The following is a 13,439-nucleotide window of genomic DNA, read 5'->3' as shown; positions in this document are numbered from 1 at the left end:
TGTAGGGTTGCTGCTGTGAGGCAGAACTGACACTAGGGCATTGAGTTTGGTTTGGGGTATGGAAGTGGAGTCCGGGTGGTCTAGGAGATGATGAATTAGGCTGCGAACTGCAAGGTCAACAGTTCAAAACCTCCAGCCTCTTGCCAGATATGGAGGAGTGAGGCTTTCTACTCCCATAAAGATCTACAGGCTCAGAAATTCAAAGGGCAGTTAAGGTTGCTGTGAGTCAGCATAGACTTGATAGTAGAGTTTGCTGTTGTTGTTTTTAAGCAAGAAGAATGGAGTCCCTGGGTGAGCAGACAGGTAATGGGTGCTCACATGCTAACCCAGAGATTAGACTAGACGCTCAAGTCTCCCTAGTGATGCCTGGGAAGACAACTCTTCCAGAGACTTCAGTCAGCGGGAACCCCATGGAGTGCAGTCCTGCTCGGATGTGAAGGTGTCCCCTCCCATGACCTGGTATCAACTCAACAGTAACTGATTCATTGCCATTGCACGTAGGAATTTGCTAACTTATTGATGCTGGGAAGGAGCTCCCTTGGGCTCAGTTGCTAACCAGAATGTCAACAGTTCCAACCCACCAGCTGTTCTGTGGGACAAAGATGTTACTGCTTCAGGCCAGAACTGCAGCCTTGAAGACGCTATGGGCACAGTTCTACTATGTGCTGCTGGGTCACTGTGAGTTGGAATCCACTTAGAGATCGTGGGGATCTGACACCCATAGTAGATTGTCATCATGAGCAGTACTATCATAATCTTCGGGACAACAGTCTTGACGTCAATAAACCAAAAAACCCAAATTCTCATGGAGGCCGTTCCAGCTCACAGTGACCCTACAGGATAGAGTAGAACTGCTTCTGTGGGCTTCTGAGACCGTAACTCTTTGTAGGAGTCTTTCTCCCATGGAGCCGCTGATGGTTTCGAACTGGTGACCTTGAGGTTAGCAGCCCATGATAGTATCACTCACTAGGCCATGTAGGCTCCTTGGTCTGCTGACCGTAGATAACACCAAAGATAGAGTTGGATTTGGGAGAGGGATGCATTTGTGCTTCCTGGAAGACAAGCACTCCCCACACTGGGAAGGCATTGGTTAAAATGTTCAGGCTTGAGATTCCAAAACAGAAAGTTATAATCGTGCACAGGATCATGGCCGGATGAAGCCGCGACAGCTCTTTACTTCTAACTGGGGTGAGGTGAGCGAGAGCTGAGTGTTGAGAAACGCAGTTCTTCAACCGATAGGTACCCCGGCACTTATCAAAACCATCAAATTAAAAGGTGCACCATGTCACCAGTGGGGTTATCAAAACGTTAAAGAGTTTAATGAGAACTTGCATTAATCATCTACTCCCTTGTAATCATTAATTAATGTCTCTAGTGCTGGTCTATAGATTCCTTTTGGGCTTGATTGGTTTTGATCATCAGTGCATTCTAACACTGTTAATACAGTGCCTGGCATATCATAAAAAACTCAGTGAATCAATGCACAGATTGTTATTATTATTAGAGTCTGAGTATTCTCCAATATCAGGAATTGCAGCACAAAAGCAACTCCCTGGATGTAGTCTGAGCTCCCAAGGCTCGCAATCCACATTTGGACATGTCAAACAATGAAGCTTGACTTCGGTGATGTTCAGCCAGCGACTGAAATCCCTGTAAGATTCCTGGGAACCTGTCCAAGGCATTACCCCTGCACCTAATGTTCAGGATCCCCACCCTCTGACAACTGTTAGTCTTAGCACGTCGCTGTCTAATACAGGGTAGAGTTTTCTTCTCCTGGGTTTTCATCTGTCTCCTCCACTAGGAGATAAGCAGAAAGGCAAGAATTTCCATCTGTTTTATTCCCAACGGTGTCAGCGGTGAGTAGAACAATACTTGGTACATGGTGGAAACTCAATAAACATGTGTTAAGGAGATAAATGTGATCACCCCCACCACTGCTGCCTAAAACCAAGAGAAGGAGCGCCACCAACAGGTGCGGAGGCAACACTGTCCCCGGAAATGTGATCAAACTACAACACTGTCTAAAGCAAACCCACCACTCCTTGGAATTTGGGGTAGCTGGCTCTACTGCATCTCATATCCCCAATACACTTGCCTTTGAAACTGGAAGTCACAAACTGGAGACCCGTGGATCAGATCTATGAGGGGTCTCTGGGTGGTCCAGAGATGACAAGCAGGTTGCCAGTTCTAATCCACCCACAGGTGCCAAGGAAGCAAGTCCTGGAGATCTACTTCTGAAACATTAGCCATGGAGCACAATCCTGCTCTGACACAGGTGGACTCCCCAGAGTGGGAATCCAGTAGATGAAATCTGTCTGTCTGCATGCGACCACTGCTACTGAGCCAATTCTGACCCACCAGGACGCTAGGAAGAAGGAAGACTAAAGATGAATCAATAAATTTTCCATATGGTATTGGCGAAAAACACTGAACGTCCCATGGACTGCCTAAAGGACAAATTGATCTGTCATGGAAGAAGTACAGTCCGAATGCTCCTTAGAGGCCAGGATGGCTAGACTTGTATTTCGCACAAGTTATCAGGAGGGACCAGTCCCTGGAGAAGGACATGCTCGGTAAACTAGATGGGCAGCAAAAAAGAGGCAAGCCCTCAATGAGATGGACTGCCACAGTGTCTGCCGACAATGGGGACCTGGCAGTGTTTCATTCTGTTGTACCTAAGGTCGCTATGAGCCAGACCTGACTGGACTGCACCTACCAACAGCAACAACAACGAGTCAATTCTGACTCACATATAGGACGGCCACTATGGGACTGAAAACAAGTATGGGAGCAAAGCATCTCATTGTTTTCCCTCTGAGCAACTGGTGGGTTTGAACTACTAACCTTGGGGTGCTTAACCACCAGTGCTCCTCAACCAATGTCAACTATGTGTACCCATAGATGTGGGTATATAAATACATACTTATATAAATGCAAATAAGTAAAGGAATATGTGGAAGTATATATATACAGTGGAGCAGCAGGAAACAGGGTTACAACCTATAGAAGTGTTTGATTGGGCCACTTCGTGTTACTTTTCTCAATTTGTCACTGCCATCCAGTCCATTCTGACTCATCATGATAGGACATAGGACAGAGTGGAACTGCCCTTGTGGGTTTCTGAGGTTGTGACTCTTAATGGAAAGAAGAAGGGTCTCTTTCTCCCACAGAGTAGCTGGTGCTTTCGAACTGATGAACTTGCAGCTGTCAGCCCTGCATGTAACTCACGATGTCACCAGGGCTCCTTATAGCATCATTGAGATATGTTTCACTTGCTGCCCACCTTTAAAATTCACCACATGAAATTGTGGTGTGGGACAGAGGGAGCCCTAGTGGCTTAGTGGTTACCCATTGGGCTGCGATCCCCAAGGTGTGAAGTTCAAAACCACCAGCTGCTGCTCAGCTTTCTATTCCCATTAATAGTCATAGTCTTGGAAACTCACAAGGACTGTTGTAGCCTGTCCTTTAGAGTCACTATGAGTGGGCATCCACTCCATAGCAGGGAGATTGGTTTGGGTTTGAGGGACAGGGGTGGGAGTGGGGGAGGGAAGAGATCCGATCTGGAAAGGTCCCTCCCACAGCGGAATCGTGCTGGGCCCAGGGGTAGCCACACCATCCAGACCTTCCCGCATGCACAGGCCCTACAGCCTCGCACTGGCTGTTTATGTGTTTGCCTGCTGAAGGCACTTGAGTTTTCCACCCCTGTTGCAAAACTACCAAAAAGCATGTGTTCTGGATGCCCCCCCCCCACAAAAGAAAAAAGAAAGGAAAACATATGGCCCATTGGGATCTATTTCCATTATGTCCAACCTACTCCCTGTAAGAATAATGTATTCATTTTTCTAGACCTCTAGTGGTACCACATAACAATTGACAAATTACAGCCCAATAAATATGATTCTAATGGCCTGCAAAAGCTATGGACTCCACTCCCCGTGGAGTGAGGATGCAGAGCAGGCCTCATGCGTGAAGATGGATCTGGAGCGGCTGTGCCCGTTGCTTACCATTCAGGCGAGCACCGCGAGAAGAGCGATCCGTGTGTCTTAAGGCTGTGCTCTACCAGAGGAACTGGCGAGGTGCTGGGAAGGCCGGCTTGGGAAATGAGAAGGAATGAAGGGAGACTGGGCCCCAGGGAGCCCGCCAAGCTCATGCCACGGGAACTGCACCAGGGGACCTCACCCTGGGACATGGATGCTGCTGCTGACGCCACTGGATCCACGAACCAAGGTGGCAAACAAGCTCTCAGCTGCCCCTGTGTCCCTCAAGAGTCCAGGAGCTAGCCAGGTGATGTCATTCCAGCTGAGCTTTAACTCAGGGCCAGGAGGAGCTGTGCAGAGGGAGGTAGCACCCACCTGCTACCAAAACTTTCATCACTGACTGGTGGACAAGAGTGCAGCACAAATCCACAAAGAAGGGTGTTTGGGGCTAGTCCACCTGGGATCCCAACAGAGTACCTCATGTAAGGATGTTGGATGCCATCCCCAAACCCAAATCAAATTCATTGCCATCGGGTGCATGCCAACTCACAGCAACCTTATAGGGCAGGATGGACCTGCCCCTGTGGGTTTCTGAGACTGTAACTCTTTATGAGAGTAGAAAGCTTCATCTTTCTGCTACAGAAGAGGCTGGTGGTTTCAAACTGCAGACCTTGGGGATTGCAGCCCAATGAGTAGCCACTGTCACCGGGGCTCCCTGCTGTCTTCCCAAACCAAACACCAAACTCAGCATCATCCGGTCAAGTCAATACTGACTCACAGCCACCCTGTAGGATAGGGTAGAACTGCCCCTGTGAGTTTCCAAAGCCTGTAACTCTTTACAGGAGTGGAAAGCCCTGTCTTTCCCCCATGGAAAACTACTGATAGTTTCAAACTGCCAACCTTGGGAGAGCAGCCCGATGGGTAACCACTAATTCAGGATGAGGGACTGCAAGCCCAGGTCAGAGAGCTCCACCCCCTAAAATGAAAGCCTGGCTCGATGGTGAGGCACGTGCGCCTCCAGCAAGAAGGGCACCTGGGCGCCTTCCATGATGCAAAGACCCACCAGGGAAAAAAACACAAGCACTCACTGCCACCGAGTCGATTCTGACTCACTGTGGCCCCACAGGTTTCCAAATGTCCATCTTTACAAGAGCAGGCAGCCCCCTCATTTCCCCTGCCCCTAAGTGGGGCTGGTGGCTTTGAAGGCACCAGCCTTATGCTTAGCTTCCCACTCAATGCTTAAACCACAGGGGCACCATGGAGCTAAGGACGAGGGGGGTTTTTGTGGTGATGGACCAGAGTGGGCTACATGGACAAGAAGGGTGGCATGAGGATAGACAGACACGGTTTCCTCCACCAAACCACTCATCTGCTCTATTCTCCTTTTTCTGATGAATCAATATCTGGGTCTGGCCTGCCAACAGATATTGTTTTATGATATATCAAATGCATTAAGCTAAAGGGAGTGGATGGGCGGGCGGGGGGTGGGGGAGCAGCTTTAAAAAGTTAACTCAGCTCCTGAAAACAGAAAGTACATAGCTTTGAGACCGACACAGCCTGGCACTGGTGGAATTCTGGTGCCCAGAGTACAAGGAGACGCTGACAAAGGAGTTGAAAAGGTCTCACTTATTGAATGTTTACTGTGTGTCCTTCACGCAGACCCACGCAGACTCCAATGACAAGGACCAGGAAAACAGACTGAACATGAAAATCACAGAAAGGGCAGGCGAAAGTGCCCTGCTCGAGTGGCACCGATATTCTAGAATCTGCACAAGCGTTTCTTTTCTTTTAACCCCTTCACTCATGTCTTCTTCCTTTCTCAACGATCCTGCCAGCCCTCTTTTGCAGAGAGAGCATCCTAAGTGCCAAGAGGGAAAAACAAAAGTAAAAACCTGCCTGAGGGCCCGGAGCAAGAAGCTGGCTCTGAGTATCACTGGCACTCTGGCCCTTCCTCGCTCTCAGAAGGACGGTCTGAAAAGAAAACGCTGGAACAAACAGTGGGTGAGGAGAGGCAGGGCACCACACCCCCAGGAAATAACCCTGGTCTTTTCCTATTTTCCTCCATCTCCTGGAAAGTTACTGCCTGCTAACACTGGAAGTTACTGTGTTCTCCTGGCAGCAGCAGAAGAGTCATCACCCTCCAGAGGGGCCCTCCCTCCTCAACAACTGTTTCTCAGGGTCCCTGGCTCAGAGTCCACCCTGCAGCCCGGAGTCTGAGTGGAGGCGATGAGTACAAGCTGTCAGGGCACCGAGGAACACGTTTAACTGTTTGAGTGCCCGTCCTTGAACTCCATAGTGGAAACAGGACTTATTTTCACAAGTGCCTCTGTCGCCCTGTGGATGGGTATTGCTAGCATGAGTGGACAGGTGTTACCATGGGTGGGTGGGGGTCACTGTGGGCCTATGCCATTGTCTGGGAAAGGTGGGCTGCTCACGTGATTATACACCACTCAGTCCATATTCCTAGGCCCCTACTCAATCACTGGGCTCACTCACTCAGTGCCACGTCACGTCTGCCTCCTAGCAACTCCCTAGGACAGGGTGAACTGCCCCGTGGGTCTCTGAAACGGTCACGCTTTCCAGGAGTAGAAAGCCTCGCCTTTCTCTCAGACCAGCTGGTGGTTTCGAACTGCTGACCTTGCAGTTAAAGCACTGCCCAAGGAGTAACCCTCTATTTCCTGAGACCCCCTCCTAGTCACCCTCAATGTGTAAATCAGACAAGAAAAAAGTTCAGGCAGTTCTGCCCTTCCAGGAGAGAGTACCTGGGATTTTGTTCCCAACAAGAATGGGTTTATTTTTTTCTCTCCTTTTAAAAACAAAAGCAGACGCCTAGCTACCAGGAAAAGTTCATATCCCGTGTACTGGGCAGCTACACTGGGGGCAGACATGGCTTATTGCAGGAAGGAAGTGCAGAGGCTTCTTACTCTTGACTGCCAACAAAAGAGCAAAGATCTCTGTTTGCCTTGACTCCCATTTTCAAGTTCAAGGCACCAGTTTCCATGGGCCAAAAAAAAAAAGGCAACAAGCCTCCTATCTTAAAGCTACAGAGGTTTGTAGAAGGCCCTTGCTTCAAGCTGCTGCCCAGCCCAGAAACATCCCTGGAACAAGCCTTACCAAAGAGCCATCCCTCTAATCCACTGGCCTAATTAACTGCTCTGCTAGTGCTTAGTCATGAAGTTGCACATCCCCGTCAAATTCGCCTGAAAGAGTTAGATGGGGTAATGGAAGCCTTGGAAGGCTCCTGGGCAGGGCTTCCCCCTGCCTAGAGCTGGAGGAAACCTTATGTAACAGGATAGTCCATTTGAATATGCTATTTCTGCAACCCCAGAGTAGGAAGGGGGGTGGGGGTGGAATGTATGCATTGGAAATACAATGGGTATCAGGAGGGTGTACTCAGGACGCTTTTATCTCCTGGAATTTCAGTAGGTCAGATCCCTTCTGATTCCACCCAATCGTCACCAGGAAGGCGGCTAGCTTGACTCCTTGGGCACCCTGAAGGATGGGGTTTAGAAATAAAAGCACAGGGGCAGAAGTTGGGTTTTTGCCCACCTCCGGAGAGCTATGGACTGCCAACCTTTCGGCTTGTAGTTAAGTGCTTAACCATTGTGCTAGCAGAGCTCCTCAAGCTATGGAAAAGATAGAATTCCGGGAACTAACCAGACAGTAGAAGCTGTTGTTGCTTTTCAACATCTCAGCAGCACCAGCAGCGGCAGCGGACAGGTGAAGTCCGGTCCGCCAAGCAAAAACGCCCAGGTCGGACCGAAGGGTCCTGCGTGTGTGAGCCCGCACGCGCGGGCTGCAGCCGCCACCAAGGCGGGCCGAGCGGCCTGTGCCCCTGGACTCGCGCGGGGACCTGCTCCGTTGGCAGCTGGCGGAAGGCGCATTGGGTTCCCGTCACGGCGGGATCTCCCTCTGAGAGTCAATCTCCTACCGCGGCCGCTATGCTCAGCTAGAGTGATTTGAAGACACATCCCTGGGACTCACCCCCCCCTCCCCCCCAACAGCATCCTGGCACAATCTGTAGGTAAAAAATACCTTCGGATCAGAGTGGGGAAGAACACAGGGAGAGAGTGGGGAAGGACGGAGGGAGAGACTGGCGCCAGACCAGAGGGAGAGAGAGGGCTGGTCCTGCAAAGTGGGGAAAGGCCGCCAAAGATCAGATCCCCACCAGAAAGAGGAGGGTGCAGGTGTCTGCGCGCAGGAAGGGGGTGCCGTGGAGTCCAGAGCGAGCCTCTCTCGCGCCCCCCAAGCCGGCTCTTGCTCCAGTTGAGGCTCCATCCACGCCTGGCCTGCAGTTCCCCCGCCAGGGCTTTGGGAGCGGGCGCCGGTTCTCCTGGCAGGCGTTGGCGCCGCCGCGTTTCCGGGGAGCGCACCTGGAGACGGCGGGCTCGGTTCGCCCCGACCTCCCTTTGCCCTGAGCAGCGGTGTGCAAGCTCCCACCGCCGGTTCCCGCCCGGCCTCCCCACTCCAACCCCCACCGCCCACGGGGCCCGAAATAGCAGCAGAGAAGGTAAAAATAAGTCGAAAGTAACAGGAACAACCCAGAGCTGCGTATAATTCTCTAATTGGCATTTGGAGCAAGAGGCACTTCGAGTCTGCGCTGTAGCCCCATCTCTCCGCCGGAGCACCTCCGCCCCTTGGGAGAGGTCCGGACTCTTCCCCACTCCCGCCATATGCCGGGGCCAACAAGACCCATCGCTTTCGCCCCGGACGCACCATCGTCCTGGTGACTTTGGCCCTTCGCGTGCCTGGCACACTTGCCGACCCCGGTGGGACCCGGCTCAGCTAAGCTCTGCGCTCCCGGAGCTGCCCGCACGCGGCTGGGGAGGAGCGGCGGACGCGCGGCGAACGGGTAGAGCGAACCTTTCGGACCGTGTGGAGCTCAGAATCCGACCCCCGAAGTGTGAGGCACGCGGGTCCCTGTTCCTGGGACTTGCAGAGCGCAGGGACCGGGACGCAAGGTGGGGAAGACGCGGCAGCCTCGGGCGACTCCTTCCTCGGGGTCCCGGCGTCCGCTCCACCTGCTGGGTCCCGGTTTCCAGGCAGCTCCGGGCAGAGCCCGTGCGGCGCTCTCCACTCACCTGAGCGGCTCCGCGGTCCAGCCCGTCGGGCGCCGGGGTTGGACTCCGGGACTGGGCCATGGACAGGCCCCGGCGAGCCCCGGCGGCGGGAGGAGCGAGGTGCGGGGCGCGCGGACGGCGAAGGGTGCAGGCGCCCTGTGAGACGCGCGGCACTGGCAGTGGCAGTGGCAGTGGCTCTGGGCTGCCCGCGCGCCGGGACCAGGAGGGCTGACGAATCGGCGCTCAGGCGGCGGAGGGGAGGAGCAGAGGGAGGAGCGGGAGCTAGAGGCGGGGTCGGAGGAGGCCGGGCCCGGAGGGAGCGCGCAGTGGGCAGAGGAGGAGCGCGAGCGCCCACTGCTGTCGGGCCGCGTGGAGGCCGGCCCGCGGGGCGCCTGGCCAGTTCTCTGCCATCCGCGCGGCACTCGGGCGCCCGGCACCAGCAGGCGGACCCAGCGCGCGTGGACACCGCCCACCTGGCACAGGGACTCTTCCGGTGTCAGCCCAGGACGAGGGGACTGGCCCGGCCCGGTGGCTGGGGCAGGTAGTAGGCTGGGCGACTTTTCTCTTCCAACCCGGGGCCGCCCTGCCTGCTCCTTCGCTCCGTTGGGGCGCAGCCTGTCCGAGCCCAGGTATCCGCCTCTCCCAGCTCGGCCAGGTTCCCAGCACCTGTGCTCCCTCCCACGTCCATCCGGACCGCGTGCACTCTTTCCGGCAGGTGACCCACCTTAGTCTCTAGCTTTCCAGCGACCCAAGGAACGCCAAGGGAGCCCTCCTCCCCAGACCCCGCCCCATCCCGGCCCGGAGCAGGGAGCTGAGCGGGCAGGTGCCCTGGGTCGCGTTGAACTCGCCCGGTCCGTCAGGCCGAATGCCAGGTGTGGAGGCGGATTTACCTGGAGGCTGCGAAGAATTCATTCCAGAGGAGCTTGAACTCAGGGACTGCAAATGTCAGTTGGGACATTTACCAGAAACTCTCTGCCCCGCCTCCCCCGGCCAGAAGGCTGGAGGTTTTGTGACACTCGTAGCTAAGCAGCAAGACAGAGTAAAAGGCTCCACGGGGTTTCTGAGGCTATAAATCTCCCAGGAGCTGACTGCCACCTCTTCCTCCCGGGAAGCCTCAGGGAGATTCCAACCCGGGATTTTAAGAGTGAACAGTTAGTTCTAGGGATGGATTGGGGTTGGAACCTCCTTGATGCAGCTAGGCTGCCAGTTTACCTGGGCCAAACAATTGATCTCCAAAGCATTTCAGCAAGTGGATCCAGCTCCCTACCCACCCAACCCCACCAAAAAATCCATATGCATATTTAAAAAACTCCCTTGAGATGATATTTAATCCATCGTCAGCAATTTATATATTTGGAAGATTTCAAACCACATTTCCATAGAAGAAATCTTCGACTAGCTTCTTTTTCATTTAGAGTACTCCCCCACCCCCATACCAGGGGGAAGGGTGCTGTTGTGGCACAACCGATTAAGCATTTTTGCAGACCTCCAGGTTGATGGTTCAAACCTACCAACTACTCAGCAGGAAGACGGATGAGGCTGGGATTTCCTTTTGTAAAGCTTTACAGTCTCATCTCAGAGACACACACACACACATAAAAATTTAAAAGCCACTTTAAAGCTCTTACTTTGCAAAGCCTTAGCACTTAAATTTGAATTTGCTTTCAAATAAATGACCCCTTCCCCTTTCTCTGAAGCTTTATAAAGTGTTCCATGAGGTTGCTGGGGTCCAAATGGAAGTCTAAGATAAAGGTCTGCCAATTACTGGTGTCCTTAAACTCCTACCAGCAGTACAGAATACAAACCCTTCAAAACAGAAACCATCTTTGATACTCCAAATCGCTATGATTCCTTTTTCTCCCCCAGAGTGCAGAGTACGTTGGTGTCTCAAATTCACAACTCATTAGGGAGATGGACTGCATGGGGAGATGGGCATTAGGTAATGATTTCATTTTCTCCCCAGACCGGAGAGTCAAAGGCAGGTGACTTCACCCACTTAGGGCCTTCCTACAGGAGCTTCAGAGAAGCCATAACCCCAGACCACAGTCCTGTGACTCTGTGAGAAGCTTCAGGTACAGGAAATGATTCCCTGAGAGATTTTGCAAAAGAGAACCAAACAAGAATCCAAACAAGGCCTGGGATTGTAGCACCATCATTCTTTAATTTTACAATGCATTGATCAATGTTCCTGTGCTCAAGACGAAGGAACGCGTTCTTATTGAGTTGCACATCTCTGCCCAGCCATTCTTACTGTCTCCTAGAAAGCCTTCTTAGACATCTTCTGCACCTCACTTTGGTTTCCCATCCCTGTGTTGCCTGCTGTGAGTTGGCCCTTAACTTAGGAAGACATCATCCACTTCAGAACAAAATGCTGCCCAGTGTTGTGCCACTCACATGATCATTTGTGAACAGGGAGCTCCCTTTGCCACTAGAATAGAGATAGCTTGATATTGAACACTACACCTTCATGAGTTCCCTCCAGAATACAGTGCAACTCTCAAACCAAACTCACTATTATTGAGTCAATTGCCACTCAGCGCAACCTTATAGGACACAGTAGAATTGTCCCTGTGGGTTTCCAAGACTGTAGCTCTTTACAGGAGTAGAAAGCCGCATATACAGTGAACCCTCGTTTATCGCGGTTAATCGGTTCTAGACCCTACCGTGATAAATGAAATTCCACGAAGTAGGATTCCTTATTTGTAAATCAAATATTTTTGTAGTTAGAACATAGAGGACATGAAAAAAACACCCTTTAGTCACCATTACACTCGTATTACCCAATTTATTAAATGAAAAAGGGAAAATACAGTAAAACATTTTGGACGTTACAATTATCATTTATCATTTATTATATTATTTATGGCATCTAGTTTACAGTATTACATATTTCACATACAGTATTATTATACATTTTCTTAAAAATCACAAACAATTACAGTACACTGTACAAAAGCAAAACTGCATCTGATACGTAGCTCCGATACGTAGCGATGCAGACAGAAGCGTGTACAGTATGAGCCAACCAGTGGCAGTAATGACAGAGCATGCGCTGTTACGCAAAAACCGAGATAGAGTGAAGCCGCGGAAGTCGAAGCATGAAGTGGCGAGGGTTCACTGTATCTCTAGAAGCAAGTGGTGGGTTCAAATTGCTGACCTTGCAGTTAGCAGCCGAACATATAACCAACTATGCCACAGGCCTCCTTTAGAATATCCTAGAGTGTCTGTAATATACTCTGCTCAAACCAACAATAACTGTGCAAGAATTCCCCCAAAGAAGTTACTGTATTATCCCAAATAAATATCTGTGCCCTAGATCAGCAGAGCCAATGAACTCAGTCCAAGTTAGTGAGACACAGAGTTTTATCACAAGGTGACAGCAGCAGGAAGTCCTACAGCAACACGGGCTGTGTTAACAGATTCCCACTTGTTATCAGAACACATAGAGTTCAAATGCTTTCACATTTGAATGCCCCCTTTGGGGTGAGTCACATAATTTTCCAGGTACTTTCCATCACTCACGTCACAAGATAATCAGAAGATGTAAATATGTACCGTGACAATGACATAAAACAATACCAGTAGCATTTGTGATGCACAGGTCACCTCCTTGAATTTCTTAAAGTCCCTCCAGAGAGAGTTGGCCAGGTAGCCCCAGAGGGGTCTCGACCCATAGGTTGAGAACCGCTGCCTAAGAGCATGGGCAACAACAACTGTAATGACCCCAGCTGAGGCCTTCTGTGCCTTGTTCATCTGCAGGCAACGGATTACATGTGTCTCTTTCTTAGGCCATCAGACATCCTCAGAAACTATGGTTTGTCCATTTTACAGCTAAGGAAGTGTGGCCCACAGAAGTCAAGCATTTCTTGGGTGTTAGTGGTAGGGATGCTATTTAAGCCAGAATCTTTCCTGACTCCCAGAGCCTAGTGGTTACAATTTGGGCTGCTAACCCCCTGCTCCTCCGGAGAAAGATGAGGTTTCTGCTCATAAACAGTTAGTCTTTGAAACCCACAGGGGTGGCTCTACTGTGTCTTCTGGGGTCACTAGGAGTTGGAATTGACTCAAAGGCCGTGAGTCTGGTTTGCGAGAAGTGGTTACTCTTCACTTAGAGATGAGGAGCCCGCACTTCCTCATTTTGTAGTAAAGGGAACAAAGACACAGACAAGTAAAGATATGAGATAAGTACCCGAAACCCAACCTGCTCCCATGGAGTCAGGTCCCACTCCTAGCACGTATGCACTTACTGCAGCACCGGAGAGGGAAGGACATATCCCAAGTCACTTCCTGCCCTCCAGCAAAGACTAGACTCCTCATTTAGTATTCTCGATAACGGAATGCTATGTTTATGTGTTGCTTGTGTTTTGTTTTTACAAAGGATACATGGGAGGTAGGAATCCTGGTA

General features: G+C 51.2%; 1 protein-coding gene across 1 annotated transcript in view; it reads right to left on the bottom strand.

The window, feature by feature from the left end:
* The window catches only part of HS3ST1 (heparan sulfate-glucosamine 3-sulfotransferase 1), a 43,296-nt gene extending 34,161 nt beyond the window's left edge, over positions 1 to 9,135 (bottom strand). Inside the window, exon 1 of the mRNA XM_004707755.2 lies at positions 9,059 to 9,135. The gene's annotated coding sequence lies outside the window, so the exon portion shown is untranslated. The remainder of the gene's footprint in view (positions 1 to 9,058) is intronic.
* Positions 9,136 to 13,439: the final 4,304 nt, after the last annotated feature.

The sequence above is a fragment of the Echinops telfairi genome, unplaced genomic scaffold (assembly GCF_000313985.2).
Source record: "Echinops telfairi isolate 266 unplaced genomic scaffold, ASM31398v2 ScPeMD7_7468;HRSCAF=8506_2, whole genome shotgun sequence".
Taxonomy (NCBI): Eukaryota; Metazoa; Chordata; class Mammalia; order Afrosoricida; family Tenrecidae; genus Echinops; species Echinops telfairi.
This window is presented reverse-complemented; position numbering and strand designations above follow the sequence as displayed.